At 37.9% G+C, this 19,301-nt stretch overlaps 3 pseudogenes; all 3 read left to right on the top strand.

Moving 5' to 3' along the window:
• Nucleotides 1-207: 207 nt before the first annotated feature.
• Nucleotides 208-2,122, top strand: LOC146482155 (uncharacterized; annotated as a pseudogene).
• On the top strand, nucleotides 1,801-3,377 carry LOC146482154 (uncharacterized; annotated as a pseudogene).
• Nucleotides 3,378-10,577: 7,200 nt separating this feature from the next.
• On the top strand, nucleotides 10,578-15,677 carry LOC146482153 (uncharacterized; annotated as a pseudogene).
• Nucleotides 15,678-19,301: the final 3,624 nt, after the last annotated feature.

Raw genomic sequence — 19,301 nt, 5'->3', positions numbered from 1 at the left:
CTACTCTAAGTACGACTTCAATTCGAGCTTGAATTTATCATACAACTTATCGAGTACGGGTCACTACTCGAGTACAGCTCTTAATTCTAGCTAGTTTATTCGAGCCAAATGGGGTAGCTAACGGTTTTTATTTTTTTTCGAGTTCGGATCTAAGTGACAAATTGGGGTTGATTTGTGGGGATGAATGAATTCGAGCTGGAATTGAAGTGACCCCGTACACAATCAGTATGAATCGAGCTTGAATTAAAAGTCGTACTCGACTAGTGACCCGTACTCCTATCAATCAGTCCTGGCATTTCCTGCCAAAATTTACAGGAACTTAGCAACCAAAGGTGACCGATTTTTTGCCGTTGTATTTTTATAAAAAATGCTTGTGGTAACGTAACAAAAGCAAATACGTGCGAATGTTTTCTACGCACAAGAACGACCTACAGAAAACAAATCAGTTCATAGATGCCTTTTTCAGTCCTAATTTGTTGTTTTCTTTCTTTCTTTTTGTTTGAGAGATGCACTGGATGTCAAAAAAGGCGAAGCCTGTGCACAAATAGCTTATTTGCAGAATTTCCCAGAATACCACTAGCAATGATGCTTCGCGTAATTTTCTCGTTCACACAAGACAAACCCCAAAGAAGAATAACAAAGACACTGAATTTGAGCCGGAATGCTGTTTCTCAGATTTGCAGAGGATTGCAGGACCTGTGTTCTTTGGATCTTCACTATCGACCTCTCTTGCCATTCCGCTGACCAGGAGCTGTGTTAAAGTGTGATGAAACCAAGTTTAATCACAAGGCTAAGGTAAAATAGGCAAAACATTGTCTGCATTATAATACTGAAAAAGTGCGCAATTATACAGATTCAATGAGAGACCTCTAATCCCCCTGATGTTCTCAGTCACCTCTGTTAAGTGACCACCTCGACTTTGACACTTGCAGTTCTGATATGGCAGACGGAATTCGGTGATAAAACTTGACAGTTTATATAAACGTTTGAACAACTATTTCTAGATGGCTTTCTTTGTTATCGAGTTAAACACACCCTTCAGATCTTTTCTTATCTGCTTACACTTCATAATTAGAACCGAAACAGCGTAGAGCCCTAAATTTGAAATCTAACCAAACATATTTCAGGTTTCAGCATAATTTGAGTTTCGACCAGCTTTTGTGCTGATTGTCCGATTTTTCGAACAATCCGTTGATTGAGCGGCCATTTTAGCTCGAAGAGAAGGCCGGTGCGAAAGTTCTTTTTGTAAATGATTTTCTTATCAAATACACTACCGGTGTCTGGGGTACACCAGACTCTGCGGCAATGTACACTTCTGCGTTGTCCTGGTAGATTAAAGCTCTGATTTGTCCTAAGACCTTGTCTAACGTTTGATTTCATATCATTAACTAGGCCATCCATTATCCATCATTGCTGCTTTTGCAGAAAAACAGCGGAAGGAGAACTGGTCGTGAATCATGGGTCTTTGGAATTGTCACCACCGAATACAGTCCTGCATGCAGTTATTTTAGAGTAGTGGAGAGAAAAATGTCTTTAGCCTAGGAGTGAAGTTCAAACGGACGACTGGGGAGGGTACAGGGGACTTGCATGTTTGCCAAATGTCCGCCGACATAGAGTTGTCGTACATGCACACAATTTCGTCGACCCACGCAACGGTGTCCATACTCAAGAGGTGGAGTCATCCTGGAGCCAGCTGAAATTAGGGCAGAAACGCAGGAAAGAATCAGAAGGGAAGATCTCTGGTCGTATCTCGATGAGAGAATGTGGCGACAATGACGAGGAGATGATCATACCCACATCATGGAGAATTTTCTTGCCATTATCCCAGTGCAGTTCTGTTATAACCCAGCATTATGATCGACTTTGGACTAAATGATTCGTCAACAGACTGTTATTGCGTGGTTGCTATACTCCAGTCAAAACCTGAAAATTTTTATTCTATTTATTGGTTTGGCATACAGTACTCCAGCTCATTAACCCATAATTTAGGTAGAAGTATTTATACGATCTCAGACTGTGGGCCATATTCATCTAGAATTGGTGAAATTATACTTAAATCTATTTTTTAGGAGCAACATCAACCTGCATCTTCAGAGCTGTCTACAAAAAACCAAAAAATACGAGGTCCCAGGGTACAGGGGAATTGTAACGAGGAAAGACATGACGGCACACCTGCGGAAAGCTGCAGTATCTCACTTCAGCCTACAGTCTGAGGAAATTCAACGACTTCGCTGACAGATTCGTGAAAAAGTAAAGATTTTTTTCTTGTCTTTCACTATTTTCTGCAAATTTTGAACTTTTACATCAACGATCGGGATAACAAAGACAAGTTGAATGCGCTGGTACTGAAAAAGTCCTACTCTTTGAAAATTTAACAGGGTATGAACCGCTGCAGTTGGCTGAATTACAGATCCTTCACCTTCAGACGATTAAACTCCGATTACATTAGACAGATCTCGTTGACATTCAGTTTCTAAAATTTCTTCCAATAGTATGGAGAGATTTCCTTTACTTGGTTTGTGCCTTCCATCCAGCTGTTTCAATTGTACTCATTAGGTGCAGCCTTTGTAAATTCATTATTCACTAACTACTTCAAAAACCATTTTCACAGGACACCACTACTGGGACAACGCTTAAACAGAGGAATGTGGCATCATTCCTGTGAAGATGAACAATTTCCCGGACCTTTTGGGAACACAGCAAACACTAGATAAGCCCATAACCAGCCACCTGTTTTCGTTCAATGGAGACAGGTGGAGTGGTGCAGAGAAGTATTCATTCCTTCAACCGGTGTCAAGTGCAAACACTGTTACTGTGGATATAAGGTATGAAAATTGCATTGGAGAGACCTTGTACAAATTGAAAAAAGTAATAGTCTTTTTTTCTACACTAATTACGTTTCATTATAGGTGATATGTTTACTTTGCAAACAAAGCAATTGCGAAGATAATAATGTAAGATTACACCATCAAAATTTATAGACATTACTTAATGACATTGATAGTGCATCTTTTTAAATATATCACCTGGATTGTTGAAAGCAAATATATGAACATATGATCAATTAATTATTCATATCAGGATTGTGATGATGCCTGGCGTAGAAAAGCAACAGTGTGCTCCACCTAGGCCATGCTACACTGACAGAAAGGGAAATGTGGGGCAGGAGCATGGCTGGCTTTAATAGATGGGCGGATGCAGACGGCAAGCTCATCCTGAAATTTATAATTTATTATTTACAGTACTAATGAAATTAACGAACTTTTATTTCCAACTCTTAATTCCAAATCAAATTAATCAACTGTTAATTTGGATCCCAGTCATAGTACCCATTTGTTGAAAGCACGTGATCTGACGATGTAACTCGATGGACTGGGGAGAGAAATTTTAATCAGTATCCCACAAACGCACGCGGTCTTTAATGTTGTTTTCGAATTTTAACATGGCAGTGTAGTTCAACGTGACGTTGGCTCCATTTGAACGTCTGCTCACCTCACACGATACACAGGACATGTAGAATACATGAAGAATATGTTATGTTTAAGTAATGCAATTACTGAAGGAAACTGCAAAGACCTGGACGTTTCAAGTCTTTGGAGAACGACATCTGTTACAATAAGTGTTTGACGACGGATTGACGCGTAGGCAGGAATCTGCAAGTATTATTTGAATAATTTGGATTCCATTATTACATTGAACTGTGTTTATTTACTTTTGTGTCAGTATTAAAACTGATACTTGCTTGATTTTGTATCTATAGAATGTTCTTAGCTTAAGCAAGAGTGCTTTTTGTTAGAATATTTTGCAAATTGAACTCAATGAAGATCTGGGCATCACAGTTTTGGCGCACTTTCACTAGGGACGCCAACTGTGTTGCCTTAACCCTGGGCTCTAAATTTATGTTGTTTTGTCAATTAAACCCCAGTCAAGTCGTTTTGTTTTGCACTTTGGCATTTAAATGGTATTTTTTCGTATTGATACGCCGCCATGTTAAAATTCGAAAACAACATTAACGGCAGCGCATGGTTGTGGGATACAGCATTAAAATTTCTCTCCCCAGTCATCAAAATAACGTCACCAGGTCACCTAGTGGTGAGACATTTTAAGTTACAGTCTCTCCTGTACATAAAAGCAAGCCCGTGAAGACCAAGCTGTTTCCGGTAAAGTCATTGTACACATCTGTACCTTTAACTAGTTTTAAGAGTTATAGTTGAGTTTTTTTGAGCTGTTTGCAGACCTCGTTGTTTTTCATAAATTTCAAAAGCTTAAGCTTATGAGTTGTTAACAGACCTAGATGTATTTTATAAATTTATGAGTTGTTTGCAGACCAAGATGTATTTCATAAATTTATAAGTTGTTTGCAGACCAAGATGTATTTCATAAATTTATAAGTTGTTTGCAGACCAAGATGTATTTCATAAATTTATAAGTTGTTTGCAGACCAAGATGCATTTTATACATTTATGAGTTCTTTGTAGACCTAGTTGTATTTCATACATTTATGAGCTCTTTGCAGACCTAGTTGCATTTCATAAATTTATGAAAATTTCTGCAGACCTTGGTGTATGTCATAAATTTATAAGTTGTCTGCAAACCTTGTTTTATATCCTAAGTTTATGAAATTATCACAGGGGTGTTAGTTACAGCCATAGGGAGTCATGAATTTGAGTTTATTTGAAGAGCAGCAGCATTCACAACTTTAAAGCACTGAAATATATGTTTTTTAAGGTGAATGAAATACTGTACATGCAAGTTAACTATAACAGAAATTTGAAGCACAGTTCACATGACAATAGTGTAAACCATCAGCTGCTAGCCATAGTTCAATATTATTGAAGTAAATTCAATAGTAATACTGTCTTATTTCATCAGTTGTGAAAAGTTTAGTGGTGTCACAAGAATGTTGATAGGGAAATATACATCTTTGCACCTATTAGGATGTTTAAACTGATTTTTAATGGTGAAGATAAACGTAAACTTCAAAATGTTTAATTGTAATGTAAATGAGAACAACAATTTAATAAAACTGCCCAGATCAGTTAAATATTTTTACCATGTTTTAATTCACCCCAAAGATGAACATTTCAATAATCTATCAGTGTCTAACAAGTACCATAATGGACAGTTCATTGACACTTGAATATATGTCAAGTAATCAAGTTAATAAAAAGATACCAAATTGGCATTAACGAAAAGACACCTGTTTGAAGAAATCCAAAGAGTGTATTAAAATTGCACATTTCATCAGAGTGGAACTTAACATGACTCATGCAATTTTAGCAGAATGTACATTTTTAATTCCCCGTTGGGATAAAATTTACACAGTTATACTTGTTCAATCAACTCCATATTGATTGACTTCACCCTGCAATAACAAAGATTTTCTTAGGTCTAATTGATTTCCATGTATTTTAGATCAGTTCAGTTACTAAGTCTTACAATCATTGAAGCAACAAAGTAAAGCAAAATATGCCAAGTTGAAACAAATTTTTGTACACAAATACCAGAGTCAATATGCCGAAGTTCATAACTTCATCCAAAGGCAACAAAGAAAGCTGAAAAAACAATTTAAAATTCAGAACAGCACCTGTCTGCCTTTAAATCTTACCGACCTCCTGACCTGTCAATGTTTTCTTGAATAGTACACCATGCTAGCTCTGGTTAAAACAAAAACCAAGCAACAATGACTATAATTCCACAATATCATTTTCATTCTTGTGTGAACAAAGCCAGTTGCAAGGAAGACCTTTTTCTCAGATTTAAAACTTACCCCTTTTAACTTGTGGATTACTCATAACGTAGGAACCAAAAGAGGACACAAATGACTTCTAATGTAAGTATCTCCTCCCACTGAGATTTTTGTCTTGCAGTTGCTACAAGTGTTATAATATGTTGTACTCAGTTTAAGTCATCGGCCATCGAACTTATCTTCGAAATCTGGAAAATCCTATTTTAACTAAGCATGGTTTCCCATGACAGGGAAACTGGTTTTATATTTCACCTCGTGACCTGCCTAAACCTCGCAAAATGACAGGTGAAATGGTGGAAGACGGCGGCGCTAAAGGGATTTGGTCCCTTCACTCGCGTCATCAATCCTGATCTATCTTTGGACAAAAACTGGTATGTACTAAACCACCATGTTTGTACCAAAGTCCTTTGCAGTATTATAAGAAACGTGTGGTTGTAGCAAGTTTTCAAGAAGAATTTAAGCAAGTAAAGATTAGGTTCTTGTGCCTTGCTTTCGGCTCCAAATACCATGGCAAAGCTCGCTCTGAATTTAAGGTGGTGGCTTCTTTGTTCGGCTTGAACCTCGCGTCGTTCAGCCGTGTTATTAAGCCAATATCATGACAAGAGTTCACTTCAAAAGGACGGAACACTTGTTCCATTGAAGAATTTCTTGAATGGCCCAGATTCAAGTTGTATGGAAGGAGAAGTTGTAATTGAAGGAGAAACAAGCAGGCTTGTTCTAAAAGCATGTTGTCTTCCCCAGGTAGCTTGTCAGTTAGATATGCTGCCAACACCAGATGCTGCATGCAATGAAATGTCAACTGGCGATACGAGCAGCACCACTTTAAGTGACATGATGAAGACACTGACTTCCAGCAACATTAAACACTGTCTTCCCATGAGGAGTACACCAAACGTGAAAGAAATATGTGACAAGAGTGACCTGGATACACCCGAGAAGACTTTGAAGGTTGAGACACCGGGAAAACACGTCATCAACAACATCAATGAAGTTTGTGAGAGGCACAGAGAATCATTGGCCACTGTTTTGTCATACAAGTGTACTTTTGGCAAAGCAGAGGCAAAGGCTGTGCACAATGGAGTATCTCGAGTATGCAATTAACTAGCCAAGTTACTTCTCGTTAGAGCAGCTTAATCAGTGGATCCAGCACTTTGACTTTGTAAAATGCTGATTCTTCAAATAGGCCATCAACTATTGCAGGCCAAACATTGGACTCTCCAACAAGCTCACTTAAACAGAAAGGTAACGTACTATATGTATGTTCTTGTTGTTCATAATTCAGTCCAACTGATTTCTTGAAAACGAGTTTGATTGAGCCTTGTGTCTTGTTATTATGGTAATATATATATAAAGAAAAGAAATATCAAAGTTGAAGTGGTTTGAAATCACTTTCACTATTTTAAAGAAGATCGTCTTTAATTAGACTATTTCAACTTTTCTTTTCTATTCCAAAGCACTAGTACCAGATTCTTTATATTCATATGGGTTGACTAACAAAGTGCTCACTCTGCCTGAATAGTGTTGGGCTACCCAAGCTCAAGCTATCACGAGAATACATACTTGAGAAACTTGATTCTTACCTATCAACACATAGGGGTGCTCTATGTTACGAAGTTTTGGATATTTTATTCCCAAATGCATTAGATTGTATCAAATTGTTTTTAAAAGGTAGAAATTAAATTGACCTGCCCTGATGGTTTGTTGTATTCCTTTTTTGCTTGTCCACACCACAGACCAATTTGAGGTGAGTTTGAAAGGTAATTATTGTTGTTGTTGTTGTTGTTGTTGTTATTGGTTTTTTTTTGGAGGGGGGTTCTTTCTAATGAAAGTGCCTGTGGTTGCTGCTTTATTATCTGTGATGATATGCTATATGACGCATACTTGTTCATAATCCTTTGTTTATAATATATAATGCACAATGTACATGTAGAAACCTTAGTTGTACTAGCAGGGCATAAACAGTTTATGCTTTTTATTATATATGTATTATATTAAGCACTTAACTCAAGTTATTTTTTGTACATGTATCTGCTTTTTACAAGCTTCTCAAATGTGGTGCCTTAAAAGATTTCTCCCCTTGTTGGTTGCTCATGTACCATGTGAAGAAGAAATGTGGCAACTTTACATCGCGCTACTGGAAATTGTGGATGTGTTTTCACCAGCCATAACAGCCACTAAAACGGCATTCCTCAAAGATCTCATTGAAGACCACCACATTAGATTTTTCCAGCTATATCCTGGAGCATCTATTATCCCTTAAATGCACTACATGATTCATTACCCTAGAACAATGTTAAGGTACCATATATGTTTCCCTTAATACACTATTTTAGGTACATGTAAAACCTCACCCTTAAGCCACTCTTATATAGATAATATAAACTCTTATACAATACAGAAACCTCTCTTTTCGGGCAGTGCACTTGGTCTGAAGTCTTCAGGTATGGTTCTGAAAACTCAGTGACAATTTGGTGCAGTTGGGTTATTTTTTAAAACGCTTTCTTTCAGAATTGGACTAATGGTGCATATATGGTGTATGAGATTTGAGGCCAAGCATGAAAGACTAAAATGTCTTGCTTCAGTGATTGGAAATTTCACTAATATCCCTTGGACTTTGGCCAACCTACAAGTACAGCAATAATATAAGCTGACTTGCAGTAAGAATGTGCAGTCCTTTATTGAGAAACCTAAGCACGTAGAGTCCAGCCAATTGGTGCCAAATGCTTTCAAAGATGTAGGTTTTCTAGCCGTCTTGCAGATATTGTCGTTGAACATTTACCAATACTATCATTATCGTTATCATTAGAAACAGTGACTTTAGTGGCCACATCATTTTGGTTAAAGAAGTAAATAACTTTTTGGATTTCAACGTGTCATATCAATTTCGTTGGCCTATTTTAGTTTTTGAGTCATACAGCATCGAGGACGATGCCAAATTCAAAAAAGCAAGTATGTTAGGAAGTCAAAAAGGAATCATTTTTATTAAAACGCTTTTTTTAGTAGTCTCAATTAAGGGTTTGTGTGTCTGCTTTTCGATATTCGGTAGACCATCGTTTTAGTGAGTTGGACTCAAGTTCATTGTGCGTTTCAGGAAATATGGATCACATTCACGCTATTGCGAAGTGAGTATGTGTGTTTCGTTATGAGGAGAAGTGGGTAATGTTGTACAATTGTACAGTCTTTCCTTGCAACCATTTGGTGTGTCTGTCCTGTTTTTAACGTAGAGCCGAGGAGCTCAAGAGAATGTTCCAATGTCCGTGTGGGGCTCAGTTCCCAGAACGTGCGTATGATTATATGGTCAACTTCAAATCTTCAGCTCCAAAAGAGGCAGAATGGATGTCTTGTTGAACATTCGCTGATAGTATTATTATCATTAGAAACAGTGATTTTAGTGGCCACAACAGTTTTCTTAAAGACATAAATAACTTCATGGATTTTAACGTGTCCTATCAATCTCGACGGCCTACTTTAGTTTTTGAGTCATACAGCACCGAGGATGATGCCAAATTTAACAAGGGGCGTATGTTAGGAAGTGAAAAAGGAATCATTTTTATAATAACCTTTTTTTTTTTTTCAATAATCTCAATTAACTCTTTTCTCACGAAATCAAGGAGGCTGGGGCAAATATGTTCCACCCCAGTCTGAGTGGTGAGCAGCATTTGTTTTGCTATGCATGCTCAATAAAATGGAAATCTGAAGAAAACGGGTCTCTGAGCTTTTTGAATGATAAAAATCGGTCAAATATTGGCAAAACAGTCGAATTTTTTCCTTAGCGAATTCAAGAGGATTCCGCATGCCTTTTACACGTCCTTTCGAAGCGTTTTCAAGGTGTAATGAGTGAAAGGTAAGTTGTATTTCTTCTATTTTGCGTTCATCTTGTAGGTGGGTGTTGTCGATCTTAGCGCTATTTTACTGTGTTTAGCAATCATTTACTTCAGTAATTAAGTTTTTTCCCCGACAAATGTAAAATTTTTGGCATCTGCACTTTATAACTGGTGGTAACTGGTTTCAAAATTTTGATTTTCCCTTAACTGATTGGTGCTTGTGTCTTTCAATTTTTATGTTTCCCACCTCTCTGACCACAGTTTCAAATATGAGTGATAGCCAGACCTCTGGAGAAGAAAGATTGTCTGAAGATGAAGAGTTGGGCCTCGATGAAGAGATGCAAGATGTTGGATCTGACTAAGAAGATGCATCCTGTGATGAAGATGACAATGAGCCACCAGCGAGAAGGGCAAGACAGGAGTGGAATGGAGGGTATGACACTGCAGATCCGTATAGGCCTGCTGTTGCTTTCAACCCTAGAAGACCCCATGGGGCTCAATTAGCTGATCGAACAAGACAGGATGCCATAGTACGGTTCAGCAAGGAGGTAGACTTTTTCAAATTATTTTTTCTAACACCATTAGTTCAAAAACTCTGTGATTACACAAATGCCTATGCTCAGGAACACATGGCTTACTATCCAACCTATCAAAACAAAGCCAAAGGCTGGGACTTGATATCTGTCACTGAAATGTATGGTTTTATCACCTGCTTGATTTATATGGGCTTCAAGCAGTTACTTCGGCAAGAATATTACTGGTCCTCTGCATCATTGTACAATGGCAACTGGGCTCGTCATATAATTTCCTCCAGGGACAGATTTAGCGCAATCATGGCATTTTTCAGACGGAATGATCATACGGCTATGGATAACAATGACAAACTCCGACAAGTAAGATACTTGATTGATTGACAATGTCAAGCAGGCCTGCCAGTAATATTCCCAATGCAACACGGAAGTTGCCGTGGATGAGAGAATGGTACAATCGAAGCACAGATCTGGTATGCGACAATACAATAAAGACAAGCCCACAAAATGGGGTCTGAAACTGTGGGTTTTGGCTGATTCAGATACAGGTTAAACATACAATTTCAATGTGTATCTTGGAAAAACCAGAACAAGAACATCAGGAAAAGGGCTTGGCTATGATGTGGTCATGGACCTAACGGAGTGCTTGCGTCAACAAGGTTATCATGTATACACTGATAATCTCTACACCTTTGCTCCTCTTTTGGTGGACTTGAAACAACTAGGACTTCTAGGCTGTGGTATAACACCAGCAAACAGGAAGCATTTTCCCAAAGAAATGAAATTTAAGTGGTGTTTGGGGCAAAAAGGTGAACCGTGGAAAACAAAGGTGGCAACGGTTTGATAGTGATGTTCTGGGTATCCACTGGAAAGACAACAAAGTTGTTAGTACGCTGAGCACCATCCATAAAGGAAGTGACAGTGTCTGATGTAGATGGCGATGAAAGGATCCTCGCACAGGAAGGTTCTCTATCAAAGTCTTGAATAGCCTTAACATGAAAGGGGTCGACCAATCAGACCGGCTGATTGGATCATACAGTGTGCCACGAAAAGTGAAAAAGTATTGGAAAGTACTATTTTTTCACCTGATTGATGTTAGCACTGTCAATGCATTCGTACTGTGGAAAATATATCGAAGTCTAACTTTGTATTTTTTATGGAGTTTACGTTGGTGGTCAACCCCTTGTTATTGTCGAGCATATAGGTATGTTTTCGCACATTGAGTTAAGCAGTTGAGTGTGAAGCTAGAGCTCCCTTGGTCAGCAAACCCAAACATGTCTACAATTAGAGTTAGAGCTGTGCTAAGCTGCCGCTGGCAGAATAAAGATTTGAGACAAAGAAGAACTATGACCAAAACAAAGTAAACATCTGCAACTTCTAAAGCCACTTGTATGACATAGCCATCTTAATCCTTGAACACCTCATTTAACCAACCACCACCAGCATCTATGAAAAATGGAAAGCAAACACCTCAAGCTGCTACAACTACCCCTGCAATGGAACCATCACAAGTACCTTCTCCAAACACAAAAGACCTATCTCCAACTACTAAAACTTCTACAACTCCAGCAGGTCCAACTTCCACTTCTTCAAAACAGACCCATACCACTCCTGACTTTGAAAACATGGATATAAAAGCCATCAAAGAATTCATTTCAGCTAAGGGTGTCCAAGTTTCAAATTACCGCAAGCCCCAACTTATTGAGCTAGCAAAACCAATAGCTGGTATGGACCTACCCACTGATCCTGACTTTGAAAATTGTTATCTTGATGAATGTTTGCTTAGACGCCTTACTTTACCAGCAGGACCTAAAATTTGGGCTGATGGACATTTTCAATCACTTGATAATGAGTAAAACTGATTGTGAGAAAGCTATGCTGTCCTCCTGGCGTTCATTTGAGGAGTACAATCTTTGTTTACATGGCCATGTTAAAAGCCTTAGAGTAGACTGTGCAAGATCTTGATGGCAGTAATTTTTTTTTGTGTTTGTAGCATGGGTTACACCAACTGAAAAAGAAAAAACACGAGGGTGAAAAGCATTATAGGAACTGGTTTGTGCTTGATTCCAATAGATCTGTGTACTTGGCATTCTGCAGATGTAAGGATGGAGCTGGTCAAGGATGCAGACACTTAGGTGCAACATTATTTGAACTTGATTTTCTTTTCAATAAAAGAAAGTCTGTCACCTCTGTATCTGCATACTGGAACCCCAAGCACAAGCCAGTCCCTCTTTTGAAGATGAAAATGTCACATAGTGTAAGTACTGCAAAGAAAAAGAAAAGAAAAGTAACTGCACGTGATGACTCTTGGATTGACTCTTTTGATCCCAGGCCAATGAATCATAGAGATGAAATAACTTTAAATGAAAAATGGAATTTGCAAAAAAAAACTAAAAAAAAATGATCCTTATTCTTTTGTAAAAGTGTTGCCATTTTCAAATATTGACAGAGAAATGATCAACAACACCACTCTCGAGCAGCACACAAGCAAAACATGGCATGAGATGAGGCATCTATTAGTGACAAGTATAACAATTAAAGCACTTTATACAAGACAAACAACTATAGAAAAAATCTTCTCACTGATGTATCCTTTACTGTAAAAAAATTCATAACAAGAAAAAAATATGATGAAAATCAAAGATATCCTAGTGACATAGAGCATGGCATCAAAGAAGAAGGCAGTGCAAAATTTTATTACTCTAAAGTTTCTGAAGAACAACATAGTGCCTTTAAACTTGAAGAGCCTGGCCTTCTTATAAGTGCAAAATACTCTTGGCTTAGTGCTAGCTTAGATGGCATTAGAAAATGTTCTTGTTGTAATCATGTTGTAGTAAAAATCAAATGCCCTTTTAATGGTAAAGTCTTGGACCCCCAAAACTGCTTTCCTGTCAACTAATGTTGGTGGGGTAAAAGACGAAGATGGGAACTTCTACCTTGATGAGAACCACTTGCACTATTTCAAGTTCAGACTTACATGGCAGTTTCAGGTTTTAAAACCTGTGACTTTGTCACTTATACAAGGGTATACAAGTAGTAACCATTAATTTTAATGCTTTTTTCCTAGGAGATTGCTTTGACCACAGGTTATAAGTTTTATTATAAACAAATAATTCCTTCCATTCTTCTGGAAGCTTTTAACAGCCTTTAATAGGCATACAAAAATCAGGATCAAGGACAACAAAATCAATAAAAGCAAATATTAAAAAAACACTGCTGTATTCACCTCTACTTTATGCTCCTCTTACATAAATTAGTTAAGCCAGCACAAATAAAAACAACTTTGTCTAAAATTGGTTTCAACAAAAGAGGAATAACCCCAGAAAGGCTTCTCAATTGTTTCAATTTTAGAATGTTTCTTTCAACATGTGTGCACCATGATGTAAAATGACAAGTATGGGTTGTTCCTTTAGCTGGCAGTCATGGTCCTCTACAGTGAGCTGGAGAATCTCTACAGTAAGCTGGAGAAACAAAGTGGACTTTATTAAAAGCAAGGATATCCCGAATAAGGAAACCCTTGTCAGCCATAACTGCATCCACCACCTCAAGCAAGTTCAGCAGTCCACTTTGTTCAACAATGTCTTTATCACTAATGGAAACAGTCCATAGAGGAGGAATAAATGATATAATAGCAGTTGGTGTTACACCCACCAACAATTTGTGAGTGTTCCAGTGCTTGTAACTACTCCGTGTGATCCTTTGGCTTGAATGGATTTTTGGCTTTTGAATAAACAGTTCGAGACAGTCTACCTCAATATGACATGGAAATTACATGTAGTGTCCATTTGTTCATGACTTTCAGTTTCCTTTTATTTTATAGTTAAAGGCCTTTCACTGTTACAGGTAAATGACACTTCTTATTTATCCTCCATAGTTTTCTGCCATCTGTGCACGTCAAGTTATTATCAGGAGAGTTTCCTCTATGGGGTTTGATGAAGCCACGTATTAGAGGAAGGTGATACATATTTTTACATAATGATGGGCCGGCAGTTGCAATGGTGGACAACCAGGCCAAGGAGGTGCTTGAGTTTTGCAACAAGTCACTGGCTTTTGCACATTGAACGTTGAAACACTTTGAAGGAAGAGCAGTTGTCTGTGAGCTCCAAGGTACTGGTTAAAGTTCATAAGAAACATCATCCATTGTTCATGTAATCCATACCTTATAAATAAAGGATCGTTGTTAAGGATAGGTTTTAGTGACAGCATCAAATTGAGGCTTGTGACGCATTGCCTCACAAAAAAGGAAAAAACTACACGAACAGGAATATGGCCTTTTCATTCCACACATTAAGAAAAAAAATAAGACCTAAGCGAAGCATTCTTTTCGTTATATGGCATGAGAGGATGGATATAGTACTGTTACTGTAAGTATCATTTCACGTTGAGTTTTTCCTTAGACTCGTCGTGTAAGTGTGAAAATGTCTCAAAGTGTAGGAGATCAAGTTATCATTGCTCGTAATGCAGTCCTGGTCAATGTTGTAACATGATGCTGCAACCTGTCAAACTTTTGAGATCAACTTATCATCGTGTGGTTAATGTCGTAACTTGATAACTTTGCTCTAAATAAAAGGCCCCAATCTTTTATGTCGTAACATGATTCTTTGATCTAAATAGAAGACTTCATTGTTTTACCTGTTGTCCTAATCGGTTTTAAACCACAAGTCAGTAGTTCGGAACAGGATGGGACTACTCGTGTTATCAGCGATGAGCTGCTCTCTCTTGAGAGAAATTGATATGTGTTAACTACCAGTGTCTGGGCGGTAGCCCATGTCAATATTTCTGAAAAAAAAAACTCTGCTCTTTAAATTTTCCCTGACGAGTTTAAAATGGTGAAAAGAGCTACCCTTTGTCTAGCCAATGAACCCATGTTCGATAGCAAAGCAGTCGGATTTTGAAGTTGTTGCTTCACTGTTTGGTCTTCTTGTTGTTTTGTTACGGCAACAAACTCAGAAGAGTTCATTCCAAAAGGATCTTCGTTTTAGTGATTTAAAAGACATTTTATGTTGAACATGCAACGATTACATGTGGTAACACGTTTCCACCAACAACGCTATCAAGTAAGGATCAACACCGGACTTGCGTAGCTCTAAAGTTAACTATGCCAGCTCCACCAACACCACTGGTGAAAGGAGAATCTACAGAAAACCCACTGCCAATGACCCCACATCAAATTGGTGAAAACGTAAAGCAAACTTCCTCACAAAACATGAGGGAGATTTGTGAAAATTCAGATATTGACACCCCAGAAAAGGAGATGTTGATAACAAAAAGAGGACAGCAGCTGATCAGCCGAGTTAAAGCATTATGTGAAGAAAACAGGGAATGATTGTCCACCGTTCTCTCGTTTTTGTGTGGTTTTGGTGACCAAGATGCAACAGGCATCATAAACGATGTGATCAGGGATGTGGCATTGAGGAAAGGGGTCAAGAGGGCCATGAAGGATTTAGCTGGAGACGAAACATATGCTAAGTACGTGGAGAGCTTAAGAGTGCCAGATTGGGTACTTTTGTTTTTTAAAACTCGCGCAAGAATTTCTGACCATATATGGCAGGTGGTGATCAACATCACTCAGCTCGGAAGAACAGGGCCAATTTTTTTTATCCATTTGTACAAAACTACAATGCCGTTGCGTGTTGCGCTTCATGTTCTGACAAGTAGCCTAGCCTCATTGTGCTTTAATTTTCGCGCAGTTACCATGGAGATCACTGGATCAAGATGTTTGTTTTTGGACTATCACGAAGAAATGCACTTTTTAAAAGATAATTCTACTTCTCTATTATTTCGACTAATTTTAAGTTATGATGGACTATTGCTGACTAACCTAGTTTTTACGTTGATGGAAGTTAATGACAAAATTTAAGCTCAGATCAAGTTAATTTTTATCTTTCAGAAATCCTATGACATTCCTTTATTGTTAAACACTAATGAAATTAAGGCCGTGAAGAGAATGGTGTTTGGAGTGTGCAAAGAATTGATGGGAAATTAAACCATTACATCCTGTAACGTGTCAGAACTGAACGTCATAAACGCTGTTTTCAATTTTATCGAACTGTCTTTGCACATTTGTCCATAGTTTGTGATTAGTTCTTTTTTATAGTAGTTAGTTATATGAAATTGTAATTCCACACCTATGACCCTGGGCATGTTTCTTTTGGCATTTGTTCCCACTTGAGGGTATTGCATAGAATTTGCTCCAGTTGTGGAACTGATTGCCAGGGAGCAAAGACGTCACAAGTTGTCTTCTCCTGTGACCAAATTCAATGGAAGACCCTCTTGGGGTAAGGAATCACATCATGTGTGCTGTCTGCAAATATTAACAAAGACTATGACTCCTTTACAATAAATTTCAATAATTAATGCTATTGACTTAATAAGTACAGAGAAACCTCACGTGGTACACTATGACAGAATCGAATTCAAGGGCTGAGAGCATAACTGACCTATGTTGAATTTTAGGCCGTTTTTCCATTTTGCTCGGATTTCTCCAAATTTTTGAAGGTGAACTACAATTCGTCTGAAAAACATTGTCCGGTATTTTTTTTTTCGCCAATTTGTGTTTCATATTCAGGAAACGTGTGCAAAAAAGCTGTGTAAGCTGTAGGCTGCAGTCTAACTGAGTGAGAAATAACTTGTTTTTCTTTATTCTTTATCCTTATTTGTCTCCCCCAAACGTTCTGAGATTTGGTTAAATTGACGATGACGTTTGTCGCTGGTCAGTGGAAGCTCTTGGTTGTAACACATACGTAAAAACATCTTATTGAAGGTACAACATAATTCCATAAGGAGATCTTTTTTCCCTTAACTTCCAAAAAAAAAATTTTATTTTCAATATTTTACACGTAGTGCAGTGGACAGACTATAACCTTCAGTAATGAGTAACCGAAGAAAAAAAAAAAACATTTTTTTTTCACGTTTTTGACTGGCCAAGCAACACAATATCTTTGGAGATCTGCAAAATTTAACTGAAGAAAAGACTTAGATTTGGCCGGAAATCACAAGTGGTCAAACACAAACTAAACTCCAGCTCCATAGAATAGGGCCGTCTTCTGTTAATGTCCGTGTCCATGAAATCCTATATAGCATTTATGCAATTTTAACACAATCATACTACCAGCTAGTACTGTACCTCTACTACCTGTTCTTTCTGTATGATAGAAAACATTGCTATTACATAGCAGAAATTTCCTCAAACTTGAATCGCTTGGCATTTGAAAACAAAAACCACGCGAAAACTAAAAGGAAAGTGATAATTAAAAAACTTCCTAATGTGAGATTTTTTCTCTGCAAGACATTTTAGTTCATTTAAAACCTTTTCAAGAAGGGCATCTCGCTGTGGTTGGTGTAAAAGGTGGCAACTCTCGTATTAAGTTTGAAAGAAAACCAGATATCCAGTTGTAGGCATTCCTCTTTCCTTGTAAGTGTGTCAAAAGGATCACCAAGCTGCGACAGAGGGTCATTCAGTATTTAAAAAGTAAGTATTTCCTTATTGAAATTAAATGTAAGCAGTCTTGTTTCGGAAACCACTTATCAGTATTTCCCCTCATGGTGGCAAGATGGCCCAACTCAAGAAATTAAGTTGCGTGTTGTGTAATATCATTAAGTGTTGTTTTTTCTATGCATATTTGTTGTTTTTGCATTCAGCGTTAATGTAATCCTTGCCCTTCACTGGCCGAAGAGAAGTTTGGCACATGTGATGAGTTCTGCCAACTTCAAGATGGCTGCCCTTATTGTGCCTTTTTGGACACTGTGCACACTATCAGGCTATTTTTTACAAGAGAGTGAAAACTTTTGCAATGGCTTCAACCCTACGATTAAGTTAGTAGAATCCGATCAACAAGCAGCAATCAAAATCGTTGCCAGGGGCTGCCACAGTACCTAGAAGAGACTATAGATTATCAAAGAGGAAGCATTAGAAGAGCCGTGGAACTATGGGATGAGGTCATGGAAGACCCTTTCATGCAGCCATTCAGACAATACAATTCATTCGCAACTTTTCGAAGCTGCTATTGTTTTGGCACACTGGAAATTTCCTCATGGTGGCAAGATGGCCCAACTCAAGAAATTGAGTTGGGCGTTGTCTAATATTATTTTTAAGTGTTGTTTTTTCTATACATATTTCTTCTGTTTTGTTTTTGTATTCAGTGTTAATGTTATCCTTGCCCATTCACTTTACTATTTACACGATTAAGATAAATGACAATATTATAAACATCAAATTGTGAGCCGTAATTCTGCGTCCTTTTTTTAAATATCAGAGAGTTTTTTTACTTTGAAATTAATTTTCCGTTGCTTTTTCCTGTCTATTAATATTAATTACAATTTTGTAAATGTCTAATTGTACAATCTGACCGATATGAAGATAATTTGCACAGACTTTATCAGTTTTATTCCCCTCACCCTCTATCTTACATTAACTGCAACAGTGTGAAGTGCAAAGAACTCAATAAAAGAAAAAAAAAGAACAGAACATCAAGAAAAAGATGAAAAAAAAAAAAAACAGAAATCAGGGCAACGAACAGAGGCAACAACAAGAAAAAGAAAGAAAAGAGATCGAAGATGACTGACAATTATCACTGGTATTTTGAGCATTAGATCGGTTCACTTCGCCGTCACACCATTAATTGTGCAGCTGATACTTTTGATAAAGATGAGAACTGCATACCTTCAACGCAATAACCAGGGAGATCTCCATCGGGAATCGCTGATGAGCCTGTTTCTTGCTGATTCTCCAGAATGGTGCCAAGCCAAGGATGAAAGAAGAAGTAATGGATATTGTGAACAAATCTTACAACACCAACATGCCTGTCGCAAAAGAGAAACGACCTGGTACGGTGATTCGGCCTTTAGCCGCATACGATAATTGCACCGCCGAGGGTCAAAAGACAAAACACAAAAGGAAAGGCCAAATGTGTGTAGACATCCCCAAGCCATCAGAGAAACAAACAATTGCTATCTTCATTGCAAATGCAAGGCGATGCGAAGAACTGCAGTGTAAGGCACCCCTGCCCAAGTTTGGTAGAGAATGCAAAAGGGTGATCAAAGACCTAATGCGCTTCAGTGATTCTCGCGAGGCGGGATTCGTTCTGGTACACAGTCGTTATTAGAGCTAGATAACGTGAAAGCTGTTGAAGTAATAATATCAAAGTGTTGTTAATCATTTGTGAGTCAAAGCTATTTATTAACTAATTATGGTTAGTT

This window comes from Pavona decussata, unplaced genomic scaffold (assembly GCF_977016875.1).
Source record: "Pavona decussata unplaced genomic scaffold, jaPavDecu1.1 SCAFFOLD_47, whole genome shotgun sequence".
Taxonomy (NCBI): domain Eukaryota; kingdom Metazoa; phylum Cnidaria; class Anthozoa; order Scleractinia; family Agariciidae; genus Pavona; species Pavona decussata.
Note: the sequence above shows the minus strand (reverse complement) of the source record. Positions and strands in the feature narration are given on the sequence as shown.